This window comes from Gorilla gorilla, chromosome 6, assembly GCF_029281585.2.
Source record: "Gorilla gorilla gorilla isolate KB3781 chromosome 6, NHGRI_mGorGor1-v2.1_pri, whole genome shotgun sequence".
Lineage (NCBI taxonomy): Eukaryota > Metazoa > Chordata > Mammalia > Primates > Hominidae > Gorilla > Gorilla gorilla.
In genome coordinates, this window is record NC_073230.2 from 117,559,420 (window position 1) to 117,581,795 (window position 22,376).

Below are 22,376 nucleotides of genomic sequence, written 5' to 3' on the forward strand. Positions count from 1 at the left end.
GTTGAAAGATATCATGGGAGAGGGTATGGCTAGAGCTGCCCCAGAACTTCGGGGAAGGAGACAGGACTGTGCTGGGGATGGCCTCTTCTTCCAGGGTTTAGGGAGCAGGGGTGAATCAGTATTTGGCTAGGTATGGATACTGTGGAAGGCAACTGGACTGGGTTGCCTTGAGAGGGTCTTCATCCTAGAGGAATGCTTTCCAGGTCAAAGTGACCCCAACATAAGAGGAGAATACTGGGAACTAGGGGGCTGAGCAGGAAGTCCAACAGCACCTGCTGGAGGAGTCCCCCAGCATCAAAGGAACTACAGAGAAGAGATCCTTTGAGTCATGGGAAGTGGTCTCTAAAGATACTACTGAAGTCCTACACAAGAGTTCTCTTGGGCCATTTTCTCAGCCCAGTGAGCCCCAAAGCAAGATTACAAATGTACCCAGGTGTAAAACCTTTTGAGACCTTCTCGCTCCTCCTTCTTCTCTCACTGTGGCTCCATCCAGAGGTCCCAGAGTGTCATACTAAGTATAGCAAGGATGAGAAAGAAGTGGGATGTTCTGCACTTCTCCACTGCAGGATTTTTGGCCTGAGGAAGGAAGAAGAGAGTAAAACTGGATAAAAGACTAAAGTGTTAGTAGTAAATTTGGTCAGATATTTTATTGCCTAAAATGCTCAGAGGGCTTTAAGTTACCTGAGACTGACCTGAAAATATACAGGACCTGCTTAGGGTTTCCTTCAAGGACACAGAAGAGCAAGCTGTGAGAGCCAGTGTGAGTCACTGAGGGGAGCAGGAATGGCTGCCCTCTGCTTGCGCTCTTCGAACTTGTCAATCTGTCATAAGGAAATCACATTAATGGGATGTTTTTCTGCTACAAATAGCTTTTGTTTTCACATTTTAATTACAGGGCTAGATTTTTCTTGATTTCTAAATTATTCGAAGACCTGGGCAAAAAGGAAAATAAAAAGTAATGTTGTTTCAAAAAATGTCCTTGAAATTCCAAGCAGCCTGTTAGTTGGGAGAGGTGGGGTAGAAAGGAGAGACCATGTATGTTTGTCCCCATATTTCCCACGACATGACCAAACTGGACCCATGGGTCCAGTTTGTCTGACGATGAATTCTGAACCCTGTAGATGTTTTGTTCTACTGGGAGGCACTATTCAGGAGGCATTGACTGTTAGGAAGTAGCTGAGGCTGGTCTGATTTACTCTGGCAACAATGTCCTAAGGAAAATCTCCAGGAGGTGCTGGGTCTGTCTACTACCTTTACTGCAGTCCTGGTATCATGGGTGAGTGCAGATGTCCGAACTCATCAAACTGCACTCATTCAGCTGTACACACATGTACAGTTCTTTGTATATCTATATCTCAAACACCTACTGGTGGGCAAAGTGAGTAAATCCAGGGCCTGGGAGTGAATTTAAAACATTTTGCATAGATTTATTCTTTCCACACTTTTCAGAAATCAGAATGGTAAGATTTAGAAAGAATTACAGAGATAGACTTTCACAACTCAGTTTACCAACTGTCTTTTTTTAAATCAGAATGGTTCCTCCCCGCCTTTTAACGTATAGCTAGTTTTGAAGTCAGAAGGAAGAGTACTAAGATTTGCAACTTAAAAGAAATGTCCGTAGTTTCTTTCTATCTTGTCCACCTCTTTCTTCCTTGGAGTTTCCCTTGGAAAACACAGCAGTACATAGTTGCCACCTCCTGTTTCCCCAGCTTTCTCAGTAGTGGAAATTAATTCTAATTTAGCCCTTTTAATGAACTTACTAATTTGTTCAGAAAATGTGTTCATAAACTTCTACAACCACGGACTACCCTTAAGCAATTAAACATGTAAAAAATGAACATTTTTCTGGCCTATAATGACTGAATAAAGTAGCTCAGGGCCTAAGGGAAAAGGGAGGCTCCCCTAGCCAGCACTAACTAGCAATATTAATTGATAATCCTTAGCAGTTATCCTTAATTAAACCTCATAACACTCTTGTGGGGAAGATGTCTTTTTTTGTTGTTGTTGTTCAGATGAGGAAACTATCCAAAAGAAGCAAAATGGTAAAGTACCTGCTTAAGCCTTTGGCTTTTTGGTCATGTCACAGGAAGTATGGGGACAAATACACATGGTCTCTCCCTTTTACCCCTTCTTCTCCCAACTAAAAGGCTGCTTGGAATTTCAAAGACATTTTTTGATACAACTTTACTTTTTATTTTCCTTTTTGCATAGGTCTTTGAAGAATTTAGAAATCAAGAAAAATCTAGCCCTGTAATTAAAATGTGAAAACAAAAGCTATTTGTAGCAGAAAAACATCCCATTAATGTGATTTCCTAGTGACAGATTGACAAGTTCAAAGCAGTAATGCATGTTGCCATGGGCACCAGATTCTATTTGCTCGGCTGGCTCATTTTACTTAGCTGCTGAAGGAGGAGAGTCGCATTCAGCCAGGGATCACTGAGCATTGTAAGAATAGATTTGTAATTTTTATGTAATACCTTCTCTTTATAAATCTATACAGATAACAACTGTGAACAGCTTATAGTCACTTTAGGGGCAGAGTTTTCAGAATCTCTTAGGAATATAGATTGCAAAAGTGGGGGTGGGGGCAGGGAATGCTTTTTCTCCCTTCTCAAGCATCTCATCCATAAAAGGCTGTAAATAAATATTTGTAAAAAAGATGGGGGATGGATGAATGGTAACTCATTGTCATGTGCTCGCTACCTGAATTAAACTTTGGATTTGTGGCGGCAGGGGGTGGGGGGTGTTGGGACAGAAATTGTGATGAAGCAAAGAAAACGCAGGGGAAAGAGAAGAGTATCAGAGAAGGAAGCAAACATTCTGGAGTGGCTTATAATCATTCAGACACAGGGACACAGAATTAAATCTGCCTGTGTGCAGAGGAAGAGGGAGAGAGGGCAAGAGTGAGTGAAACAGATGGAAACCCTAAGACCACTGGAGTCAAATACACAAAAGCAGTTATGCTGATGATGTTCTGATGTCAACTCTCATCCCTCTTCCTTCATTAGGTGCTTAGAGCACCTAACAGGGAGTAAGAAATGGGGGAAAAACTTGCCCTATCTGGAGGTACAGGATTGGTTCCTTGGCGTTGAACCAAAGAATGAAGTTTTGCTTCATTTGTTTCAGGTTATCAGGGCCAGGTGACTTTCGCTTTGAATTATGCATTTTTCCTTCCATGACAAATGAAGCCTCCTGCCAATGCCTTCAAATCAGGAAAGGCTCCTGCTTCTCGCATTGAGCAGCAGGCATTTCACAATTTAAAATGATGGGTCCAGAATTGCAGTGAAAGTGGCAATATTTCATAGTGATTTTCTCCCTTCCTTCTCACTCCTACCTCCATGTTCAGTGTTGTCTAAGCAAATTCTGGCAGTCTCTTTTGTATCTGCATGATGCTTAAGTAAGCAAAAGACGGGGGAAAGCAAATGTCTTCCAAATCTTCATTTATCATGAACACAAATTGTAGCTTCAGCTCTTTTGCTTGATGCAAATAAGCTGACAGATGTGTATCATTGGCAGCAAATCTTATAACGGACATGGCCCCAACTGCCGCTAAACATATGTCTATATTTTTGCTGGGAAGGGATAAGATTGGGAAGGAAAATTAATTGGTGTTAATGCTCCCTGACTTCTTGGCTCCACTTCCTCCTTCTCTGCTTCATTCCTTCCACGCACCTTTTCAGAGCTCCAGTCCCCAGAGGGCTAATGGCTTGGCTGTCCCCAGGGTTCAGGGTACCCCTCCTCAGTTTACCTGAATTTCAGGCTATTCATTCTTCCTCTCCTTCATGCATTTCCTTCTCAACTCCCCCAACCACCAACTGCCACCAGTTACTCATCTTTTTCAGTTATTCTCTGGCCTTTGTAGGTAAATGATTGATAATGATTTCTGGGAGTCTGCTAATTCACAAGTATTAATAGAAAATAATAAAATCGAGCATTGTTCTTCAAACATTCCCACTGCAATCCTCTAATGATAGAAAAAAGTGAATGAGTATCTCTAACGGGGCTCAGAGAGGTAGGATGGAAGGTGTATTAGTCAGTTCTCATGCTGCTATAAAGAAATACCCGAGACTGGGTGATTTATAAAGGAAAGAGGTTTAATTGACTCACAGTTCTGCATGGTTTGGGAGGTCTTAGGAAACTTACAATAATGGCGGAAGGCACCTCTTCACAGGGTGGCAGGAGAGAGAATGGGTGCAAGCAGGGGGAATGCCAGAAGCTTATAAAACCATCAGGTCTCGTGAGACTCACTTAATATCACAAGAACAGCAAAGGGGAAACTGCCGCCATGATCCAATTACCTCCACCTGGTCCCGTCCTTGACATGTGAGGATTATGGGTATTATAATTCAAGATGAGATTTTGGGTGGGGACACAGCCAAAATCTGACACAGCCATATCAGGAGGTAAGAGAGTAAGTCTGGGGGAAAGAAGACTTGGGAGAAGGAAGTCTTGAGGGAAAGTTCTTAAAATCTGTTTTAAATTGCCTACCCTTTAAATTACTTGGCCTCACCCTTCTAAAATTTCTAGCAAAATTCACGTTGTAGAAAGACATGCCTTATTCATCCTGTGCTTTTGCAACACACCTGGCACACTGCTGTGTACTTCTGAAGGTGGGCAGAGGTAAACCTTTAATTCAAACAAATAAATCTCCATTTATTATTGATCCTAGCCTTTAACAACTTTTATTAGTATGTTTATATCACAAAGGTAATAGTTGATTTTTTTCTTCAAATAACACCAAAGTGTGCCAAGAAAAATGTTCTGTCTTCTTAATCCCATTCTTTCAGAGATAATCACTAATAATAATTAGCTAGTTATTCTCTCAGACTTTGAAAAATGCATATCATTATATGGTCTATAATTTATTCTAAAATACTTAAGTATCTGTATTTCAGCTTTAATCAATACCTTAGGGCTGATTAGTTAACCTTTGACATGCCCTAGTCAAGGCAAATACTCCAGAGATGATTAGTTACCAATAAAAAACTAATTAGAAGGCTACACTCTAGAAGAACCTAGAACACACTGCAAGCTTTCCAGTTATTTTTAAAATTTATTTAGTATAATGGATATTAGAGATATTTTTTCCTTAGTAAAATTACTGGAGATTAAGATGTGTGAATTGGCTAGAAATATTATATAGGCACTCCTGTCCTTGGTGAATAGGGAACAAGAGTCTAGTTAAGTCCAATTCTATACACTTTGCATGGCATGTTAGGTCCAAGAGTCCATTCTGTCCTCTGTGCATTTAAAAGGGAGAATTTTATCATTTACTTCCAACTAGGTTTACTGAGTACTGTAGGTAGACTATTGTCACATCTGCCTCTGATGAACCTTTAATACAAGGTCAGTTGGAGTGTCTAAAGGAACAGAGAACTGGCACTTGGTCTTACAAGGGGAGATGGTGACTATGTTTGTGCCTGCCTGCTAATAAAATTTTTGTTCCCTCAGCAAAAGTCCATCTGAGACCTGCTTTCATTGCACTGCCTCGTGAGGAGCTGTAGGAGAAGACATCATAACTATTCCCCACTTCTAATTGTTAGAAGCAATAGCTGTCTATCAAGAACAATCTGAGGATTGTGCACAAATTGATTTGGGTCAGTTTCAAACATATGTATAGTAAGATGAATAAATAATAAACAGACATGAAAATATACACTCCTTTAAAAAAACAACAAAAATGGGATTATACAATATATACGGTCGGCTCAAAATCTGTTGTGGGGTAAATCTCTAATTGTGGGAATTTTGGGTACCTGCAGGATACTGGTGGAAGTGATTTTTGGGTAAGATGGACTTTTATAAAATTTCAAATTTCTATCATCCAAGTGAATGTTTGTTCTGCTGGTGGGTTGAATCATCTCTTCACAGTAGGCCAGGCATTTAATTTTTTTTTTTTTGAGATGGCGTCTCACTCGGTTGCCCAGGCTGGAGTGCAGTGGCACAAACTTGGCTCACTGCAACCTCCACCTCCTGGGTTTAGGTGATTCCCCTGCGTCAGCCTCCCGAGTAGCTGGGATTACAGGCACAATAACCACACCCAGCTAGTTTTTGTAGTTTTAGTACAGACAGGGTTTCACCATATTGGCCAGGCTGATCTCAAACTCCTGACCTCCAGTGATCTGCCTGACTTGGCCTCCCAAAGTGTTCGGATTACAGGCGTGAGCCACAGTGCCTGGCCCGGAATTTAAAATTGTTTTGTATTTTCTGATTTTCATAGTACAATGCATTCATCATGGAAAGATTAGAAAAATAATCTTTCTTTAAGAAGAAAATTAAAATCGTCCATAACTTCCCCATTGGGAGATATGTTACTGACAATTTGATGTGTTTCCTTCCAGTATGAGTGTATGTGCATAGATATCTTATAAATAAAATCAAACTGCAGGTACAGTTTTCTATCATGATTCTTTTACTTAACATTATATAGTAAGCATTTCCCTAGTTCATTAAAATGACTTGAAAGCATAATTCTATGGTTGTCTAATAATTCCATCATCTAGATATCACTAAACATTTCCCTGTCATTGGACATGTAGATATCTAGATGTTTATTTATTTATTTATTTAGACAGGGTTTCACTGTGTCACACAGCTGGAGTGCACTGGTGGGATCTCGGCTCACTGCAGCCTTGACTTCTAGGGCACAAGTGGTTTTCCCACTTCAGCCTCCTGAGTAGCTGAGACTACAGGTGCACCCCACTATGCCCAGGTTAATTTTGTTTACTTTTTGTAGAGACGAGGTCTTACTATGTTGCCCAGGCCGGTCTCCAACTTGTGGACTCAGTAATCCTTCCATCACAGCTTCCCACGGTGCTGGGGTGTGAACCACCATGGCTGGCCTAGACTTTTTGTTTTAACATGATCATGTTGTGATGTATCTTAGAATGGAAGGCTTTACTCTTATCTCTAATGCTAGAATCTTGGGTATTGTTTGGAAAGAGTAGTTTTTTATAAACTGTTTCAACCTGCTCCTTCATCTATTATCCTCCAAAAAATCAGCAGAAAACTCTGTGACCTCGTGCTTTGCCATTTAGAAATATTTGAAAGGTTTTTAGAAAAAAAATTAGGATGTTCTAAATACATGTTAGAAGCTATGCTTTTCTAAAATAACAAAACAAAACAAAGGAAAAACATCTTTTTGTTCTCTTCCTAGTTCTATCAAGTGCTGGCTTTCGATTCCAGTCTGACTTCACTACCACAGGAGCTTCTTGCTCAGGCTTCTGTTCCGGCTCCATTCTCTCCCTGCCATTATAATGCCATCCACTGCAGCACCATCTCTTCAATCAGTGAGTTCATCCTTTACTCCCTCACTTCTATTTTCTTGAGAGGAAATAAGCATTTTTTTTCTTTTTTTAGACAGAGTCTCGCTCTGTTGCTCAGGCTGGAGTGCAGTGGTGTGATCTCAGCTCACTGCAACCTCTACCTCCCAGATTCAAGCGATTTTCCTGCCTTAGCCTCCCAAGTAGCTGGGACTGCAGGCATGCACCACTATGACTGGCTAATTTTTGTATTTTCAGTAGAGATGGAGTTTCACCATGCTGGCCAGGCTGGTCTCGAACTCCTGACCTCAGATGATTCACCCTCCTCACCTCAGATGATTCACCCTCCTCGGCATCCCAAAGTGCTGGGATTACAGGTGTGAGCCACTGTACCTGGCTGGAAATAAGCATTTAATACTTATGTGTGATGCCCAGCAGATGCCAACAGTATTCATGGAGAGTCCCATTCCCAAGCTCTACAAAGTAGGGGTGAGGTAGAGCTAACCATCCTGTTTCACAGAGAAGCAGAGGGATTCACAGCTGTTCTCCGCCAGCCCTCATGTCTCATGACTCTGTGAAGTGACAGTTTCCATGGGCTCAGAGTAGATGTTGCGAAGCTTTCTAGAGTCCTCTGACCCTGGAAGCTGCTAATTAAAGTGCCACCAAGATGCTTCCAGCGACTCTGAGCTAGTTACACGTACATATTAAAGAGCTGACCTTCCCCCTTCTTGTCTGTCGTACCCCACTGTGAGTGCTGTGGGTGGTCAGCAAATAATAACAGTTAATCACTTTCTCTTATTCTTTCAAAGCTCTACAGAAATGCAAATTGCTGCCTTCAGAAGGAAGCACACGGGCCTATGAATTTTATATCAGCAGGGATTACCAATGAGTCATGCTTGATGTTGTAAAAACTATTCAGGTAGGCAGGCAGGTGCTGCAATAAGAGAATAGCATCCCTTTCCTGAATGTTCAGTTATTGAAGTGCACGCTCGCATGGGTATACACACAACCACACATGCCCAACTCACAAAAATAGACAATTATATAAAATATATGCCAAAATCTCCACAGGAAGGAAAGCTAAACTCTTTAAAACCAAATGCTTATCACGCTGCCGAAGAGAAGTAAATCTGTAAGGTGGTAAGCAGTGTTAATATGTGGGCGAGTGCCAGAACACATGCAGATGTGTGTTATTTATGCCTTTAATTGTTATTTCCAGTAGGTATCTGACTGTCAGTGCACATGAGTTAAGTACCGTAAAATAACAGATGTCACACATCTCACAAGAACAACAGGGAGTCGATATACGTGGCAGTGTAAATCTGATTACCTTAGATAGTAAGGAAAAGAGAAAGAATGCAAAACCAGATGAGCCTATGGCTGTAATTTAAAAAACAAATTATCCCATTTGAATATGTTCTATAGTAATTATGCATTTATACTGAGTACACTAAGAGAAAAGCCATCTTGGAAGAACAGAGCCGATTTGGGTAATTGCAGTGAATTCTTATAATTTTATGTTGTCTTGGCATCCATTTTGAATACAAATTTAAGTTTGTTATACCAGAAGCGGAGCTCGATCACCTTTGACACAGTTTCTGGTTCTACACCACACCCAAATGGGCCCAGACATGGCCAGAGATAAGAACCTAGAGGCATCTCTTCTGCATATCAGGGCTCCCTGCTTTCTCATTGATTCCTTTAAATGAATCAGTCAGGCATTTGCCTGTGAACTGAAAGTGCCCCACACCCTATTCCTCTATATATACTGCTGGCTGCCCTCTCTGTCTCTCTCTACCTGACTCTTCGTTCTTGCCTGATGTGACCCAGGGATTGAAGACTGTTCTTGACTCATGGTGCCCTCCCTACTCAGTCTCTGTAAATAAAAATCTTGGAACTTGTTTCATATGGTGGTGGTATACTGGATTTGCACCTTCCATCTGAAGAACCAGGGGCTGCCCCAGGCTGGGTTTCTTCCAGGAAGCCAGGGAGAGCTCAAGGTTGGGCTCCCAGTGCCAGGGCAATGGTTGGGCAGGTATAACCTGGATGCAGGTCAGACAAAAACCATAGGGCATCTGCTGGCTTAAACAAGTTTCCCATGTGAGGGACCATCTCTCTACCCACTTTTGGTCACTGGTCAGACTACTAGGCACTAGGCCATCAGCCAAGTAAAAGAAACATCCCCTGAAAGGCCCACTGCAAGCACCCACATGGAGCTTCCCTACATTTTCCATTAGGGCAGGATTGCTAGCTGCCCTTGTGCTGGAACCCCAGTTTAGCTAGGGACTCTCAGTAACAAAGTTTCTCTTAATTCTTAAGGGAACCGAGAAAAGGGGCAGAATAAGTGAGAGAATGAACGAGAATGAAAAAAAGAATAGAACCAGTCGGCCAGTGACATTTTCTAGTGAAACATATATGGGATGCAAGAAAAGGACTCAGAAAAGCCTTGGGAGTAAATATTGAAATGATCTTGAATGATTTGGCAGGAGAAGATGTGCCAGCAGGGCTTACCGTATAGCTCCGAAGGATGGTGATGATGACACCACAGACTGAGATGGTTTACAAAGGCTTAATGGAGCTCAGATATTTGAGAAAAAAATAAAAAAAAAAGATTAACAATATTCAGCTGAGAAAAGTGAACACAAACACATCTGGGGAAAGTAATCTTAAATAAAGATACTCAGATGGAGAAAAACATGTGTCAAGCCTGGACCTGGAGTTAAAGCAGATAGAAAAATTTTGAGTTGCAAGGGATTACAACAGCTCAGAAAGGTGAGAAGTCCCTTCTGTGGTTTTAAACGCAGAGGTGTCTCATTATGAAACCTTGATAAAGGATTTCATGTCTCTTTACAAAGGCAATGAGATCCTTGTTACATATCTGAATAAATGAACCATGCCCGCAATATACAATGCATTTTGAGGTTTGTGAAAATGCAAAATGTAGCTGAAACTGTTCTAACTCCAACTATCATTTCTAGTCAAATAATTTTATAGAAACTTGTTTATCCTAAACTGTAATTTTCAGATTGTAAAGAACTATTTAATAACAATCACATTTACTATGTGCTGGGCACTTTTGTAAACACTTTACATATTTAAGTAAATAAATCCTCATAACAAGCCCCCTCAATAGGTGCAATTGTCCCCCCACTTTCAGCAGATGAAGAATCCAGGTTACAGAGAGCTTAACGACCTTCCCAAGGTCACACATTGAATAAATGGTGATTCAGGGATTCAAACCCAGGCAGAGGATCTCCAGAGTTCATGCACCTTTAGCACTACACTAGACTCTCTGTCTATGGCAGAAAAGAAGCTAACTAGATAATTCCCTTTAGTTTGGAGGATAGACTTGATCTGTGAATGAGACTAGAAGGGCCAATGAGATATCCCCAGCCTCTACCATTCATCTGGGACTATATCTTCCTGTCTACTCACTTCCAAATACCAGTTCCCCCTTAAAGGTAATCTGTGTGGCCTGCAGGACATGGGGACATGGGGTCTCATGTTATATTTTGTGCTCCAGCACCTGGACATGCATCATCTTTGGCCCATTGAGCTGGAGTGGTCATGGAGAGACACACAGACATGCTGAAGACTATGAGGAGCCTATATAGAGCTAAGAATTCCTTATGACTTTTGTGATTTGATTGAGAAATTAGAACTGCAGTTAATTTTAGAAGAGTGTTTAAAGTGACCACAGTAGATAATTTTGGAAAATTCTCTGTGTAAACATATATAACTATACTACATGTTACTTACAAAACATTCATTTCTTTGGGGACACTATTTGTCTCCCCAGAATCTCAAGGCATAGATGGTTGCCCCAGTTACTGTGCTTTTAAGGAATACATAAGATTATGATTACATCAGAATACATTTCTCACTGGGCTGCCATTGTGCTCTTCTTTTTTCCTCTCTGGCCAAAGTCTCTTACAAGTAGAGTTACTACTTTTTTTAGACAACAAAACATACTGCCTCTGGAAGACCATTGTTTAAATCCAAACTCAACGTAGGATGAGTCTTGTAACTGATCAAATTTCCCTCTGTGCATTGGCAGCTATGAGCCTCTGAGCCAGAGTTGTGACCCAGTCCTAGTAAATATATCATCACCCTTTATTGTCTTAACATCTCTCATATCCTTACCATTTGCCCAGTTTCTTTCTTTTCTTTTCTTTTCTTTTGTTTTGAGACGGAGCCTTACTCTGTCACCCAGGTTGGAGTGCATTGGCGTGATCTTGGCTCACTGCAGCCTCTGCCTCCCAGGTTCCAGTGATTCTCCTGCCTCAGCCTCCTGGGTAGCTGGGATTATACGCACCTGCTATCATGCCAGGCTAATTTTTGTATTTTTAGCATAGACGGGGTTTTACCATGTTGGCCAGGCTAGTCTTGAACTCCTGATCTCAGGTGATCTGCCTGCCTCGGCCTCCCCAAGGCGTGAGCCACCACGCCCAGCCCATTTGCCCAATTTCTTGACTTACCATTTTACTGGTATATACTGAATTGTATCCCTTTAAGATTCATATGTCAAAGTCATAACCCCTGGTATTTCAGAATGTGACTGTATTTGGAAATAGGATCTTTAAAGAGGTAATGAAGTTAAAGTGAGGTCATTAGGGCAGGATGTAATCCAATATGACTGGTGGTGTCTTATAAGGAGAGATTAGGAAACAGATACACAGAAAAAAGACCATGTGAGGACACAGGGAGAAGGCAGCCATCTATAAGGCAGAAAGAGAGGCCTCACTGGAAATCAACCCCAAAGGCACCTTGGTCTTGGACTTATAGCCTCTGAAATTGTGAGAAAATAAATTTCTCTTGTTTGAGCCTCTCAGTCTATGGTATGTTATTATGGCAGTCTGTTATGGACTAAATTATGTTCCCCCAAAATTCATATATTGAAACCCTAACCTCCAGTGTAGACTGTATTTGGGGATAGGGACTTTAGGGAGGTAATTAAGACAGGTGGGTCCCTAATCTGATAGAACTGGTGACATAATAAGAAGAGGAAGAAACGCCAAGAGAGCTCCCTCTTTCCATGTAGAGAAGAAGCCAAGTGAGGACACAGTAGGAAGGCAGCTGTCTACAAGGTAGGAAGAGAGTCCTCACTAGAAACCAGTCCCAATGGCACTTTGACCTTGGACTTTCAGCCTGAGGACACAGTAGGAAGGCAGCTGTCTACAAGGTAGGAAGAGAGTCCTCACTAGAAACCAGTCCCAATGGCACTTTGACCTTGGACTTTCAGCCTCCAGAACTGTGTGAAGATAAATTTCTGTTATTTAATCCACCTAGACTGTGGTATTTTGTGTTGGCCCTAGCGGACTAACATATAGCCCTAGCAAACAAATACATTTACCTTGTTCTATTGTTTGGATGTTTTTAGAGGTGCCTTAAATCTTCGTTGGAGCAAACCATGTTTGTGTTGATCTCATTTGTAGATATGAAGAAAAAGGAGTAAGTGTTAGCCTGTTTTAAACTGCAAATGCAGTGATTAAAAAAAGGTATCAAAATGTGCAAGCCAGCAAAGTGTGGCTAAAAAAATGTTTTTATTGATTAATAAACTTCATTCTCTTAAGCAAAATGAAGTATTAACCTCATAATTATTAAACTCCAATTTTTTTGAGTGAAGCTTATGGTTAAATAAGCCAATAAAAATGAACTCTGCTTTTTTGGGGGCAGAAGGTAATTTGAAGAAGATGGACCAGAAAACTGAGCTTGAGTCTTAACCTGGCACTGCTGTGTTTCTGCCATTCGGAGAAGCTGACTGGCCTCTTCAACTCTTGCATGGGAGCCTTAGTGGTGACTCAGCTCAGGGACAGTCCAAAAAAAATCCCTTTAATGTGAACCTGCTGCCAGCCACATGTACCTTGAGGGTGGAACATCTCAACCACAAGAATTACCTTCTTTGGGAGTGGGAGAGTTGGAGATGAGATGGACTAAAGGTTTGGTGTCTATTGATTCCTTTCCTTGATCTAAAGTTTAACCTCTTTCTCCCTTTCAAGAGATTGGAATAGAATTCTCAGTTCAATAGGCCCATGTGATGAGGTCAAGAGAGTTGTGTTCAACATTTTATCTTTGCTTTACTTCTCCTGGCTCACTAAGGGATCATTCACAATGAGAGGCTGGAAGTAAGCTGATAAAATTAAAATGTAGCACATGGCATATCCAGACAGAAATAACTTGTGCTAAGAATTGTGTCTGGCTTACCTGGTTTTGCCTACCATGGGCATCTTCAATTAACCAGCTAAGATAGCTGGTATAGGTATTCAAATATAGTAATGTCTAGACTTATTATTTAATCATATATATGTATGTGTATGCATGTGTTTGTATGTGTGTCTGTCTATCTATCTAACTATATATCATCTGTTGATCCGCCATAATCTCTAAAGGCTATAAAGTATATTAACCAGGATTCTTTAGTTATAGGTAACCTAAGCTAATTCTTGTTAATGCTAGCAAAAAGAAAATTTATTAGAGGTATTCACCATAGAATGTATAAGCTTAGAAATATGTTGGCTTCCATGCTATCACAGGACAATAACAGAAACCAGAATAGTTTGGCAGATCTCTAGGCAGTGGAAATTATCTGACCATCTTTTATAGGCTCTGCTCCTGCAATGAAGGTGCCCTAAACTTAATTTTTAAAAAACTATCCTTGTATCACTTCTCTCTATGTTCAAAGTCCAGGGAGAGAGAATTTCATTCCATGACTTGGTGCCAAATCTCTGGTTAGGGTAAGGTACAGTTTGACTAAGGCTGCATGGAGAGGTGGAGAAGTAATTCTCCCAAAAAGGACTTGATATAACACTAGGAAGAAGGAAGCAATCTTGGCTGGCCAAACAGTAACAATAACAATGACAATAATAACAGCACGAAATGTCCACTGAATTTTAACTCCTTGTTTCTGATTTGGTGATCTGATGAGGGTGGCTCCTCTCCAGTGTGTCTTAGGATGTTTTAAATTCAATTAAATTTGTTTCCTTTTAGAGAAAGGGTCTCACTCTGTCACCCAGGCAGGAGTACAGTGGCACAGTCACACTCACTGCAGCCTCAAATTCCTAGGCTCAAGCAATCCCACCACCTCAGTCCCTGAGTAGCTGGGATTACAGGCATGTCGCCCTGCCTGGCTACTTTTTTATTTTTTGTAGAGACGGGGGCCTTGCTATTTTGCCCAGACTGGTCTCAAACTGTTGGCCTCAAGAAATCCTCCCTATTCAGCCTTTCAAAGTGCTGCAATTACAGGCATGAGCCACTGTGCCTGGCCCTCATAGGCTGTTTTTGGCACCCCCTATCTGAAAGAGGATGTCTACCTGTTGCTTTAGGATTCATGCCATTTATCACAGAGAGTGGTTAGCCTTTATTTATGCTCTGCTCAAAGCAAATTTAAAGTACAGAATTACCATCAGCTAATTTGCAAGGTATAGTATCCTTCCAGGATCCTTTGGAAGCTGCTGGATGCCTGCTGCACGAGTTTTAGAGGAAGCATGACTGTGGGAGTCCCCCCCTCTTCATCCTGCCCTGGGTCTGTGTGCTCTTGGCTGGCTGTCTCTCGTGGGACAATGAGGCTACTCTTCTTCAAGGCTAGATGATAAGGGCTTCTAGTCCTTCTTGGTGGAAATGGCCACTTTTGCATGGAGGCTAAGCTCAGGCCATTTTGGTTTAACCAGAACATGCCCACACCATGTAGGCTATCACACACTATTTGAGAGGGAAAGAAGATGCTGAGGGTTTATATAGTATGAAGAATGTCTTTTCTCAAATTAACTCTGAATCTGCTCTGAAGGGGGGTGGGCATAGCAGTGAGAAACTGTGGGTACACAGGAGAAAGTGCAGAATGTACAGGAAGGCCACCTGGATGGGTCTCTGAGCATCCCCAGTAGTGCAGGGCTTTAGGCTGGCAGGGCTTCCTTGCCTCACTGTCAGAGCATTTCTGTTCATTCTCATCCCACATCGCATAGCTTCCCTTATTAAGTGCCCAGAATCCTTGTGCTTTCTCTCTCAGTTCTTGTTAGAGTGGATGGGAAGTAGTCTCATAAACATATATCAAGGTGTTAGGAACTGCATGGGCTGCTCCTTCGAAGAGAAATTTCCTTTGAGAGGGGTTAGGATGATTTATAAAACAACGAAATTAATCCTTCTGGTGGGATTTTTAGTTACCATAATTGTGGGGGAAAATATTATTGGATAACAGGGGACTTCATACCCTTACAAAACACAGGATCTTGACCACTTCCTAATTCCGCCCATGTACTACCTTATTTACCTTACCGTGGGGCATTTCCAAGCTACTGTGGAGAGAGGAAAATAATGTGAAGCACGAAAAGTGGCCAAGCTGCATAACAAGTTCTGTGCCTTCAGGGAGGAGCCTGTGGAAGGAGCCACAGAAAAGTTGATTCAGAGGGCATTTAGCCAACAGAGCAATTAAACCCTCTCTTAGATCCATTTAAATCCAGAGGATGTCTTCCATGTTCTTGAGCTTTTTACAATTCTACAAAAAGCTAAACCAGTATACACTAGGGTATAAGAAGAAGCGACAGAAATTGACTCAGGAGCGTTTACAGATAAACTGTAAACTAACTGAAGGCAATGATTATGCTTTCAATGCCTTTGTATCACACCATTCAGCCTAATTCATTCAATGCATTTAGCAAACATTCTCTGAGCATCTTCTATGTGCCAGACGCTGTGCTGGATGTTGGAGATTCTAAATCATTAAGATGTGGTTCCTGTCTTGAAAGAACACAGAACCTAGTGGAGAAGATGGAAATTATGGGCACACGATAGTTACAAAATAATGCGAAGTCCATTCCTAGTTGTAGAAGTAAAATGCCATTGTATCATTGAGAGTAGAAAAAATTAATTCTGTCTGGCTTTAGAGACACACTGGCATTTGAGCTCAGCCTTGGAGGACAAGATGGTTTCTCAGTAGCTCATTAGCTTGGCATCCTGAATATAGCAAAGACTTAATAAATGTCATTGCCTAATAACCTCAAAGATAGAGGAAACTAGAATTCCTTGAAATTTAAGTCCATTGTTGTTTTTCCATTTTCTGCCTGGATTGAGGTAGACCCATTTCTCATTCAGACCCCTACCTGGTGTGGCATCATTGGACTCCTATAAATCGTCCATGTTCCTGAGATTATCACATGGACCCTACATAGGACATGGGAGTGGAAGCTTGGCATATGATGAATACCAAATTAGCTGTTGAAATTGTCATCTCTCCTACTTTTTTCCATTGGAGGGTTTTATATTTTTAAGTTTTTGACCTTGACACTTGTCTTAGTCTGTTTTGTGCTGCTATAGCAGAATACTTGAGAATAGAGATTTAGTTTTTACCGTTCTAGAGGCTTGGAAGTCCAAGGTCAAGGGGCTCACATCTGGCAAGTGCCTTTGTTTTGTGTCATCCCACAGTGGAAGGCAGAAGGGCAAGAGAGCGTGAGAAAGAGCTAAAGTAGGGCAAACTTACTGTTTAACAAACCCACTCCTGCCATAATGACATTAGTCCACTCATGAGGGCAGAGTCATCATGACCTAATCACCTCTTAAAGGCCTCACCTCTAAACATGGTTGCACTGGAGATTACATTTCCAACACATGGACTTTGGGGATGCATTCAAATCATAGCAACATCACATTCATAGCCCTAGCAATTCAACTCGAAGTACATTCTGATGACTGACTAAAATTTATTGCTGTGGTGACACTTAATCTGGCACCAGTGATAAGTCAATTCTAGGGCTGTAAGTTTTAGATTTATAATGAAATTTTGATTAAACTGGGCTTTTTAAAAATAGTGGTATTTATTCTGTGAACTAGCACAGTATGTAGAAAATGAATGGTGAAAAACCCACTACAAATCCTTCTGTGTAGTCATTAGCGACTCTATATTTAACAGTAATAATTGCATTATCTTTATGTACTTAATTTCTGTTTTCAGGCACCCTAAAAAAGTAAACAATCGAATGTTGGAGAAAAATGTGCAGGCCACTTCCACAGGTTGTTTTTGTCTGCCTCTAGATAGTACTATACAATACCTGAATGAAAGAGAACAAACTCTACCAACCATCAGATATTTCAAAAATATCTGAATTTGGATGATATGGAAAAATCAATGAAATAATCGGTGGAATCTGTCAATCTTTATTTAAACTTCACACTGGATATTAAAGCCTTTGCTGTTCATTGTCAGCCTTTAGAGTTCAGAAAGAGTGAAATTCTAATTTTCTCCACAAGGTGGGAGTAGAACACTAAAAGTGTTTTGAAATGGCCCTCATGAAAAGGTGTCATATATTTGTGTTAAGAAAAACCATACTCTAGCAAGAAATAAGAAAAAAGAATTTTAAAAAGTCTACTAAAAATTAGTAATCTTTGTGTCCTCATGTTCACATTAATTTTAGCCTCTTTAGAGTTTGTAAATTTTCTACAAATTTCACCTTCAAACTAAATACAGGGTTTACAAAATGGACAAAGAAAAGAAACAACAATTGCCAGTGAAGGGAAATACTACACATTTCATCTTGAGTGGTAATATGTGAAGTCTCAAGTGTTTTGGTAGTGATTATGAATTTTCTCAAGATGGTTGGCTGACTGTCTGGCTGGGGAACGTATATTTTTGAGGCTTGAAGATCAGTAGAAAATAGGTTGGGCAAAGTAGTTGCATGTGGTTAACAATTTGGACAGAGTCTAAACTTACATGAAAAGGTAAATATTTAATCTGTCTTTCTGGTCTTGTTTATAGAGCCTTTTATCAAGAGAGACAATCAGGCCAGTCTTCTATTTCAACTCTAACTCAAGATTCTTTTCTTTCAGGAAAACATTCATGATCTCATTCGACCTGAAGCCGGTGCCTCTGTAATGTGTAGCAGAATCCTATGGAGAAGTTGTAAAAACACAAAATGTTGGCCCCACCCCAAGAGTTTCTGATTTTGCAGGTCTGGAGAGGGCCTGTGATACGTACTTCTAACAAGCTCCCAGGCGATGCTAATGTTGCTGGTCTAGAAACACACTTTGAGAGCCACTGTTTTAGCATGTATTCACCCAGCTTATGCAATCAGCTACTATCACAGCAAAGTCCAAAGAATGCTCCTTATTTGTTTGTTATACTGGAGTTTGGCTTGGCTAAATATTATTTGAAACTGAATGGCTGTTGATTGTGGCTCAGAAACTGTTTTCTTCATAGTGCTGCAATTGGATTTATTTATTAGAATTTGAGCTGAATGTTGTTGTACATTTTGGTTACATTGGTTTCTCAGGATATTTTATAGGCACATGTTGTCTCTTTCTAAGTGCACTGTCACTTGAGGTGGGCCTGGGCCTTTTGTTCCTGTTTGTCCTTACTCTTCCACGGAGCTAGCAGTCTCCAGCACAGGGGCGATCAGTTCTTAATCACTGAAGACTAATTAATCTTTCAGTATACATGCTATTTTAGTGAGTAATTTTTGCCAGAAATACTAGTGCTGATGTAAAATAAGGGTTAGGATTAGGGAAGGATTTGGCCTGAATACTTCAATTTATATGTATACATCAGGGTTCTCTAGAGAAATAGAATCAATAGGGTGTGTGTGTGTGTGTGTGTGTGTGTGTGTGTGTGTGTGGTGGCAGTGCAGGGACAGAGACAGAGAGACAGGGAGGGAGAGAGAGAGAGGGACAGAAAGAGAGAGAGAGATTTATGAGAAGGAATTGGCTCACACAATCACGGAGGCTGAGAAGTCCCTAGGATCTGCAGTCAGCTAGCTGGAGACCAAGGAGAGCTGATGGTATTGTTCCAGTCCAAGTCCAAAACCCTGAGAACCAGGAGAGATGATAGTGCAAGTTTCAGTCCAAAAGATGCCAAATTCAAGATCCGAGAAGAACTGATGCTTCAGTTTGTGTCTAAAGGCAGGAAAAGACCGATGTCTCAGCTCAAGTATCAGGCAGAAGGAGTGCCCTCTTAAAAAGAATCAGCCTTTTTGTTCTATTCAGGCCTTCAACTCATTGGATGAGGGCCACGTGCATTAGGGAAGGCAATCTGCTTTCCGCAGTCTGTGCATTCGTATGTTAATCTCATCCAAAAACACCCTTACAGACACACCCAGAATTATGCTTGACCTAATACCTGGGCACTCCACATCCCAGTCAAGTTGACACAAAATTAACCATCACACTATATATGTATAATCATTAGTTAAATGGAAATTGGTTCACTGTCCAAATTCCTCTACCTTTTGCCTCAATGAAAAAAAAAATGGGCCAACACTGTTCTGGGTGGCCCCATATAACTTCTGTTTTGGTCATCAGTTTAGTGGGTGAATTGTAGCAATGTGAGCTTGTTTAATTTTCAGGGGTAAGATGAAAATAGCCATGCTCACCTAAACAGATCCATTGACAAATTCAACTAGCATCCACAAAAACAAAAACTTTTGTAGACATGAAGTGCTATAGATATATTTAATAAAGACAATCATTTCCATATCATGGGTTTTACTGGTCAGATATATTTCTTTATAAACGACACTTCTAGAAATAAAAGAAGTGTAAGCAGAAATGCATGGATCCACTGAGGACATTATAATATAATGGCAACCATTTAAAGATACTGAAGATTAAAGCTGGTTGTTTACCAGCAAGGCGTAGCGAGTGAAAGACTTTATATGATACATGTTCTAATTATTTTACAAATCAACTCAGGCATAACAAACTGGTATGCCCTATAGGCTCTGCCACTGATTCCCTCATTCCTAAGTATGTGTAATTTCTATAAAACAATCAGAGAAATTCCAATTTCTAAATCATCATAGTCTTCTCTCTACCTTAGGTGAAAGTGCGGAATACCCACAGGGCCATGGAAAGACACTGCATTCTTTTCTAGTACTTTAACCATAGCTTTGAGGCACTGAATAATAAGCACTATTACTTATTTAATTTTATAATGGCTGTGGGGAGAGTGTTCATGAAATGTTTTGAGCTCCTCAAAATACATGATACGCTCTTTTCAGGTGAGATTTTCAAATAGATTACAAAATAATAATTTTTTTCTACAAGTGTGGAGAGAAAAAGATTAAAAAAAACAAAGTGAGGAGAAATGAAAGAATTTTATTTGACTTGCAGAATTTGCATTTGAATTATTTATACTTACTAAGACGGCTATGTCCAGTTGTACCTGTCTGATGGTAGCTTATAACTGTAAATGCTTAAAGATAAACAGATCATAGGTTCTGGATGAGGCCGAGCACAGGCTCTAAAAGTCGCATCACACAGCCACCTGCTCATCCTGGCTTTGGGCTCTGCCCCTTGAATGTTTGCCCATCTGACTCCATTTGTACCTCCCTCACTGCTTCCCTGATTCATTTCAGTTTCATTCTCATTTTGGCTACTTCCTCACTTCTAGTTGGTGCTTTCTAGAGTTTCTGGCAAAAGCATGGACTCTGAAGTCAGGTTGCCTGGGTTTAATTCCTGTTCTATTGCTTGCTCTCTGAGGCTCAGTTTCCTTCTCCCTAAAAGAGGGATAGAACCCATCTCAGAAGGTTCTTGTCAATATTCACTGAGATAAGCACAATTTCTGATAAATATTCATGCTTATTACATGCCAGTTGTTGTTATTATTATTATTTTCTTTTTTTAGGGTGTTTTTGCTTTTAGCTCAACCTTACGTTACTGTGGCTTTGTGAGCTGGTGCTGCTGTCTTCTGCTTAATTCTGTGGCACAATGTCCTGTCCTAGCTTTCTTCAATCTGAGTGTAACCTCTGCTTCTCTCCCTCAGTTCCACCCCTCGAAGCAGAGGGTTCCCGGGGGTTAGGAGAGCTGCTTCAGTATCATTGCTCTTCAATCTCAGACAGTAGCAAACACCCTTCAGATCTTACCAGGTAAGAGATCAGGTTACCAGTGGAACTGACCTGTTGGTTTTGTCATCTGAATAAACACTATAGATCACCTCCTGAATGATTCGGCTTTAGAAATCCATATTCATCATTGGTGGGACTCGCTTGGCTACTTCTACTCTATTCATCACTCACTGATTAATTGAAGGTATGCCTGCAGAATTCATGCCATGAACAATGATTCTAATGCCAGCAATGTGGATATTCAAGTTCTTTTGTTTCCAGTCATGTTTTAGGTTGACCATGACTTGTTTTAATTGTGTATGCCGTCTTTTAGGGAACTCTCATTCAGTCGTTAGCTTGAAATATTTACTGTCACCCAAAAGCCAAGGATTTTTGTTGTCCTGTAGGTTAGAGGTTAGCCTTCTGGGGCCTGAAAGAGGAAAGCAACAAAAACTCAGAGAATTTATTTCCTGCTCATACACAGGAGCTGGGTGGAGAATTTCCTCCCTTGTAAGATCTTGTAGAACACATTTTGGTTTTCTGAAGAATTGGCAAAGAAAAAAGTAGAGTTAAATAATCAAGGAAATAGCACACTACAAACAAAAAAGCTTTAAAGGGGTTTTTACCTATGGAATTAGGCATAGAAAAGCAGCTCTGTTTTTAGAGATGAATCAGTCTTAGCCTATCCTTTAATAACAAATCAATGAAGCATTTAAACCTCCATTTATTTTGAATACCTGTGCTACATCACTGTAACCAATGGTATGTTCTTTTGTCCCACAAATGAGCTGAAGACAGGGCCTTACTTTAATATGAAATATACTGATTTTGTTGGGTTCTATTACCTTCTCAGGCTGCTAAAAAGTCTTTTCATGTTCAAATTCCACTGTGTTTTCAATGTCAGTTTTTTTTCTTACAAAAGGAAAAGGGTCCCCTGTGGAAGCTTATGAAAGCTGACACATTTTCTTGTGAAATATCCTTCTGAGACCATATGGTTTATCAGTAAGCACATATTTTTAGACCTTTTAAAATGAGTATTATGAAATTAACATGAGATGTTTTTAGAAAAGTGAATGCTATTGACTCAGTAGGGCAGGATGCCTGTCTGCTTTGTGGTTGTTACTCTTTATAATTCCCTGTGAAAGACGTTTTCAGATAATTAAAAAAGGTATTTGGTCTATGGAGCAAAAAAACTTATCAAAAGAGGTTATATAACACATGCATGGCAGCTACTTGTCAAAGTTAAATATACCCATTTCTTTCCCCCCAAAGCCGTTAGATCTATTACCACCTAATTGCTTGGAAAATTCAT

General features: G+C 40.5%; 1 long non-coding RNA gene across 1 annotated transcript; it reads left to right on the forward strand.

Moving 5' to 3' along the window:
* The first annotated feature begins 2,393 nt into the window (after window positions 1-2,393).
* Window positions 2,394-18,452, forward strand: LOC109027711 (uncharacterized). Its single transcript, XR_002006736.4, has 4 exons — window positions 2,394-2,445; window positions 5,452-5,597; window positions 7,157-7,289; window positions 18,075-18,452. It is a non-coding gene; the product is annotated as an uncharacterized lncRNA (long non-coding RNA).
* Window positions 18,453-22,376: the final 3,924 nt, after the last annotated feature.